This window comes from Elephantulus edwardii, unplaced genomic scaffold (genome assembly GCF_000299155.1).
Source record: "Elephantulus edwardii isolate Elephantulus edwardi_28Jun2011 unplaced genomic scaffold, EleEdw1.0 scaffold00560, whole genome shotgun sequence".
NCBI classification, from domain to species: Eukaryota; Metazoa; Chordata; class Mammalia; order Macroscelidea; family Macroscelididae; genus Elephantulus; species Elephantulus edwardii.
This window is the reverse complement of record NW_006400310.1, coordinates 55,386-62,944: the sequence shown is the minus strand read 5'-3', so window position 1 is coordinate 62,944 and position 7,559 is coordinate 55,386. Positions and strand designations below refer to the sequence as shown.

The following is a 7,559-nucleotide window of genomic DNA, read 5'->3' as shown; positions in this document are numbered from 1 at the left end:
CCTTGTACCAGGCATAAAATTATTTTTTTATAAAAATAATAATAAATATATATTTTAAAAATTAATTGGATTTCTCAACAGTGAAAAAGAGAATACAGAACTGGAGCTAAGAAAAATAATGCCCATCACAAGAGCTAATCACAAGATTAAATACTTGGGAGTAAATCTAACCAGAAGCACAGAGGATCTATTCAAAGAAAATTATAAAACCATTACTACAAGAAACAAAAAGAGACCTGAAGAAATGGAAGAATATGCCTTACTCATGGATAGGAAGCCTCAATATTGTTTAAATGACAATACTACCAAAGGCAATTTACACGTTCAATGCAATACCAATTCCGTTCTTCAATTAGATGGAGAAGGCAATCTCCAATTTCATTTGGAATGGAAAGAGGTCCCAAATAAGCAAAGCACTCCTTAAAAAGAGAAACAATGTAGGTGGCATCTCTCTCCCTGATTTCAAATCCTACTACACTGCTGTGGTGGTCAAGACAGCATGGTACTGGTATAATGACAGACACATAGATCAATGGAATAGAATATAAAATCCAGAAATCAGCCCATCTACAAATGGTCAAATGATTTTTGACAAGGAGATAAATTAGTTAAGTTAGGAAATGACAACATTTTTAACAAATGGTGTTAAAATTGGAAAATTATCTGTAGAAAACTCAAGCAAAATCCACACTTCATATAAAAAACCAACTCAAAATGGATCATGAACCTAGGACTAAAACCAGACTATAAACTTCAATAAAGAAAAGCTTGGAAGAACTCTAGAAATCCTAATCCACAACATAAATTCTTCTAAGCATCCCGAAAAACCTACAACCAGAGAGGGTAAATTAGATGAATGGGACCTTCTAAGATTAAAATCCCTATGCACATCCAAAATCTTTTCCAACTGGGTAAAAACGGAAGCCACAGACTGGGAAAAATATTTGGTAATGACATGCCTGATAAAAGACTTATAGCTAGAATTTATAAAATACAAGAGCACCACAAGATAAGGGTAAACAACCCAATTGCAAAATGGGCACAGGATATGAACAGACGCTTTTCTAAAGAAGGTATTAAGATGGCAAATGAACAAATGAAGAAATGTTCAAAATCCCCAGCTCAAAGAGAGATGCAAATCCAAACAACTGCAACATATCATCTCACCCCAGTAAGAATAGCAAAATTTAACAGAGCAGCATACAAGAAATTCTGGCGAAGTTGTGGAGAAACTGGGACCCTTATTCACTGTTGCTGGGAGTGTAAAATGGTACACCCACTATGGAAGGTATTAATGGTGCTCTCTCAAAAAGTTGGAAATAGAAATATCATTTGACCCAGGAATTCCACTACTGGGAATATACCCTAAAGAACTGCCACCCAGGCAGATATATACACACCCATGTTTATCACTGCTTTGTTCACAATAGCAAGGAGTTGGAAACAACCTAAGTGGACAGAGAATGGATAGAGAAGCTGCTGCGGTATATTCACACAATGGAATACTACGCTGCATTGAAAAACAAGGAACTCATGAAATATATACAAAATACATCACCCTGGAGGACATTATGCTGAGTGAAATATCTCAGTCAATAAAGGACAATACTGTATAGTGCCACTTTTGTAAAGCGTGACTGACATCAGGGTTGTGGGGAAACTAGAGGGGATAAATAATGTATACTGCTTAAAATAGATGAGGGAGACAACTGTTCAGGAGGAATATATGATTAAGTATTACTGTCATGACAAAAGTCCAGAATGAAAGCTGTATTGTGGAGTGGACTAAGGGGCAGGGGAATTGTATAACAAAGAAAAACATATTTTTTTTTTCTTTTTAAAGAGAAAAGCAAACTGTGGGAGGGCAGGGAAGAAAGTGTGCAAAAATGAATGAATGGAAATCCAAAGTCTCTGTAAACTGTCATTAAAATAAAAAATAGTAGAAAAAAGATAAAGCATATGAATTAGAAAACTGGATAAAGACAAAATGAAGAGGCCATGAACTATTGTTGTTGAGTGCCGTCGAGTCATAGGCTCTATGAATGAAAAGTCCTCGACACTTATGTGACTTTCATCCTTTCTCCAGGATCATAGGGTTTCCAGAGGCAAGCTTTTTATGGAAGCGGGTGCCACTCCTGCTTCCAAGCTTGTTTTAATCGGGGAGCACCACCAAACACTGTCCACCATGGGTAACCATTATCAAATTTGACACATCAGTGTCACAGTGTTCAGCTTCACAGCAACCACAAGTTATCTCTGTATAGCAAGTGGACACACCAGGGCTATACGACCAAGAAGAATGTTTAACCAAAAACAATTAAAAACAGGCCTGAGGGCCGCAGATTAGAGTTTCCCACCTTTGGCTTGGTAGAATCATTTTCAGTCCACCAAGCCAACTGGTCTCTCTCTATGGACTAGAGCAAGAAAATTATTAGGTAACATGGCAGACTGCTGAAGGCTTTAGGAAAAAAAGGTGTCGATGAGACATTTTTGGTGTATTTGATGACCAAAAAACTTCTAAACACGATTTAATATTCACTACTTAAGGTTTTATTATCACCACAAATAAAATCCTTTTATAACTTAAAAAAAAAAATCCTTACCTCTGGACCAACAGGCAACATTAGATGAAGAAAAGACAGGAATTGTCAATGATTTCATTTTAATTGGATAACAACAACAAAACATGTGTTTCACTATGGAAATCTGCTGTCTAGCTCTTCTCCAAAGTTCTAAAAAACAAGGATGTCATTTTTAAAACTAAGGTATCCCTAATCCAAGCCATGTATTTTAAATTGCTCCCTGTGTATTTGAGAAGTCTGAAGACTGGAGAAATATTTAAGAAAGAAACCTGAATAACTGAAACCTTTGGATTACAGTCTTGGTGAGTATTATTAAATACATCATGGACTGCTAAAAGAACAAACACATCTGCCTTGAATGCTCCTTAGAGGCAAGGATGTTGAAATTGCATGTTACTTTGTGTATATTCTTAGGAGCAACCAATGCTTGTAGAGAGAAATGACTCTGGGTAAGGAAGAGGGTCAGAAAATGAGAGGAAATTCCTCAGCAAGATGGACTGACACAGTGACTATCACAATGGGTTTGAGAAAGAGAGAAATTGTGAGGATGGTGCAGGATACTGTAAAGTTTAGATCTGCTATTGATAAGGCTGCTAAGCGGGACTTAAAAAACAACAAACATCTTTCTGGCAAATCTTCTTTCATCCACTGATATCCCTCTTCTGGATGTACTGTTCCAGCAGTCTTTGAAAAAGCTTCAACAAAATTTTATTGGCATAGGCTATCAACACTAGACTAGCCAGGGCATGGGCTGTGTCATCACCATGTTCACTGGATTGTGGGCTCCCAGAAATGTACCACTGGAGCAGACAGACAATGGTAAACAGGGCTGTCAGATGACTGACTCTATCATGTCAAATGTAAGTGTAACCTTGTATAAATATCTCTCACCACATTCAGTTATTATCACAATTCATGTTTGCACGGGTAGGTGGCTTTTCTACAGCTCAAGACCCTCAAAGCAATTATCATCGATCAAGTTAGACCCTCTATTTTTTATAGGTCCTCAATTTCTTTTTTTTTCTCTCTGTCACACTTTATTTGGAAGATAACATATATGTACAAGAGATGGAAGTGTCAGGTGAGGGGCTCGTGGGGTATCTCACAAGGAGGGCCACAGCCTGCCGAAGTCTCTCCTGGTTCCCAGAGAGAGGTGTCCAGCAGAGGGGAGGATCTTGATTCCTTCCAGTCCTCTACTCGATTCCTTCTTGTTTGTCTTTGATGGCCACCCGGAAGCGCTCCTCCAGCAGGGACAGCTCGCTGATGAGGTCTCTGATGGCATTGGTGAAGGCCTCCTGGGGGCTGTAGTCAGGTGCGGTCTGCACTCAGATGATAATCTTGTGCTCCAAGGGGTGGGGCACTTTGTAGCCAGCAAACAGCACCTGTGGGTCCTTCAGCAGCTGTGATTTAATGATGTTTCCCAGTGTGTGGTCTTCTTTGTTGATGGTGAACAAACAGGCATTAGGTACCTTGGTGTCCTTGTTAATGGTGATCTTCTTCTCACCTTCGAAGAGCAGGAAAGACTGGAAGGCCTGGAAGGCCTGAGGAGCGTTCATCCTAACAGCTCTGCAAACACTACTACACGACCTCAGGTCCTCAATTTCTTATGAATTTCACAATTGACTTTAGATTTTAAAGAATTTTATCTGCTTCAGAAAGAAGTAGATTTTTGGCAGTTTGAAACCTTGATTCAATGTCTCTATGACACTAACCTTTGTATTGAATGTTTTGAGGTTACCTATACTGGAAAGCTTTCTAAGTACACCAAACAAATAGTGTCATCCTAACTCAGTTTACATCACCATTAAGGTTCACTCTTTAGAAGGCAGCTCTAATTATTATGCCAAGAGAAAAGCACACACAGTGACACCAAAGAGGGCCAGGTGTCCTTTACTTTGGGGCTCTGTGTTTATCACCAGGAAGTTTCTCTACAGGTACATCTGATGGAATCCATTATGAAAGCAGGGTTGACAGTCCCCTCACCTGAGTGCATCACATTAGTGAGTGCTCAGTGGAGCACAGAAGGACTCTGTAGACTGGCCTGAAGACAGATGACTGAATTCTAGCCCTGGAAAAATTTCCTGGACACAGATGTTCTAGGAGATATGGAAGAGTCTGGAGGACCAGAAGGGAAGTTAGTGCTCTAGCAGACTTCTCCATGTTCTATTTCCTTCACTCTAAATATGTGTGTGCCTGCACAATTTCCAGATACCTTTGTTATAAAAGGACGTTTGAAAATCACTATGACAGATGATTTACTATTTAACAAAGTTTGGGTTTTTTTATTGCAATGCTAAAATAATTTCTGATTAAACGGTTAGAAATGCAGTATTAAAAGGAAAAGGCAGAGAAAAATCTAAACATTATGTTACGTGGCTTGGGTTCCAGACCAAGAAGTAGTGTTGCATTATTAAAGGAAAACTGTTCCAGTCACTTAGGTATTATTTTCATGACAAGACTACAGAAAAAGAAATGCATAGTAAGGTGGACTGTGGACTGGACGTCTGTGTGATTGTATAAGAGTGAAAGAATTTTTTTTCTTCAAAGAGAAAAACGAAATTGGGAGAAGGGGTGGGCAGGAAAGAAAATGTGCAACAATGAATGAACGGGAGGAAAAATAAATGTAGAAAATATGCTGTAAAAATATACAAGTTGCACTAGAAAAATCATTAATAAAAAACATTTAAAAAAGTACTTGTTAAGTGCTGCTTTTTACATTAATGACAATTGTTTCATTCCAAGCATATAAATCAACCAACCAAATATCTGTAGCAATGAAAATGTCTGAATAGAAATATTTATTATGGATTCTGAATACAAAACGCCCCTATGGTAAAAATCTCTCTTTATACCTGGTGCTGTGTAATTTTCACCAGGAAAAAGGTAATAAAAATGAAATATATATGATAGTGTGGTTAATTTCGGCATTCTGTTGGAACACCTTTTTGGGGGGGATAGAAAAAAAATCTATGAATCTCTTCCTGCACATTAGGCAAGTAGCCGTCTTTTAAAACTTCTTGGCATAGTGTATAAGCTCATTCCATTTATTTTTTTACAATTATTCATTTTCCTAGACTGATACTTCATACATGTTACTTCCCAATGATTAATAAACGTTTATAAATATTTCCCCTCGTTTTTAGTCTTGACACAACACAAATGAAGGTATTTTATTAGACCGAAGTTTTACTCTATCTGCATCATTAAAGAAGACTCTACTTTCAGGATGTTCTTCCCCTCTTGTATTCTGAGTGTCTTCCAACCTGAGTGATCCAACCTTCCAATCTTTTGACACTATATTAGATAATGTCCCCCAATTTATAGAATTTTCAATGACTTGTTATTTCAGTTCCTAGTAGCAGCAGTCAAAAACCTTCAAGGCTGCAATGAGTGGCTGTGATCCTCTACTCCTCAGGCTCCTGTCTCTTCTTTGACAAGGAAATGCTGTTGTTTGATTGCAATCTGGAGGTGGACCTGAAGCATCTCTTGGAGACAAGGGCCTCATTAAATGCGCCCTCAGATCCCTGCAAAGAGTCACCTGTGCACTTGGCCACTGATGGCAGCCTGGCTTGTTGTCTTCTCTGGCAGGTGCAAACGACAGGATTTTTCTGGAGAAGCTCCATTACCCAAGGCAGCAAAAGTTAGCAGCCTGAAATGTCTTAACCAGCTGGTAGCCAGAGATGCCAAATTGATTTGTTTAATAAGGATGGGTAAACATTTAAAGATCTTGGGTGGTCATATGGATTTCTGGAATGTGCCAAGTTTCTTAGCACAATTAAAGGTATACAGATTACAAGGTCAAGTGAACGACCCAATAGGGACCATTGTGTTCCAGGGCACAGATAGAAACAAAGTTTTGAAAGTACAGAAAACACAAATGGGAGAAGAAAGCGTTGATACCATGTGCTTTTTTTCTTTTTACAATAGACATTCATATTTATTCTTGATAAACATGAATACATGTTCACACTTATTTAATTTACCTACAAGGACTGCAGCCTCCAATATGGATTGAGGCTCAATGTCAAGAAGACAAAGATTCTCACCACTGGACCAATTGGCAGCATCAGGGTGGATGTTGAAGAGAATGAGATTGTTCACAGCTTTAGTTAGCTTGGCTCCACAGTCAACACTCTTGGCACCAATAGCCAGGAAATTAAAAGGTGCATTGCCATGGGAAAATCTGCTATTAGGGACCTCTCCAAAGTACTGAAGAGCAATGGTTTCTCTCTGGAGACTAAGGTGTGTTTGATACAGGCCATGGTCTTCGCAATCACTTGTTGTGCATCAGAGAGGATAGGAGAATTGATGCCTTTGAGCTGTAGTGCTGGAGAAGAGTACTGAGAGTACCATGGACTGCTAGGAAAACAAACAGATTCATCCTGGAAAGGGTTAAACCGGGTGGTATGAGGCTCCGTCTAACATACTTTGGACATGTCCAACAACAACAACAACAATAATTTCAACAGGGCAGACACTAATATACATCACCACATATTCTAGAAAGTTTTCTCCAAACTGATTGCACTGCAATAATGTGTATGTCCTAAGGCATTTATGTTGCTGATTTCTTCATATAAAGATTAACAGCACCAGTTGCCTCAAAAAATTCACTCAGTAATGAACCTCTTGAAGTCTGCATTTCTTATCCATAAAATAAGGAAAATAATTGTGTCTGACTACGTAGTTGCTACAACAATTAAATAAGATAATTCATGCACAGTGTTCCACAACATGCCTTGGAAAAAAATTAAGGGGCTGATCTACGTTGTTGTTGTTGTTATGTGCCATTGAGTCGTTTGCGACTCATAGCGACCCTATGCACAACAGCCCTAAACCCTGCTTTATCCTGTGCCAACAGCACTGGTTCTGACACACCCATCCTGATTACCCCAGTCACCGAATCAATCCATCTCATAGAGGGTCTTCCCCTCCTGCGCTGTCCCTCCACCCTCCCAAGCATGATGTCCCTCTCCA

General features: G+C 38.9%; 1 pseudogene; it reads right to left on the bottom strand.

Moving 5' to 3' along the window:
- Positions 1-3,775: 3,775 nt before the first annotated feature.
- LOC102857949 lies at positions 3,776-4,138 on the bottom strand (annotated as a pseudogene).
- Between the last annotated feature and the right edge of the window lie 3,421 nt (positions 4,139-7,559).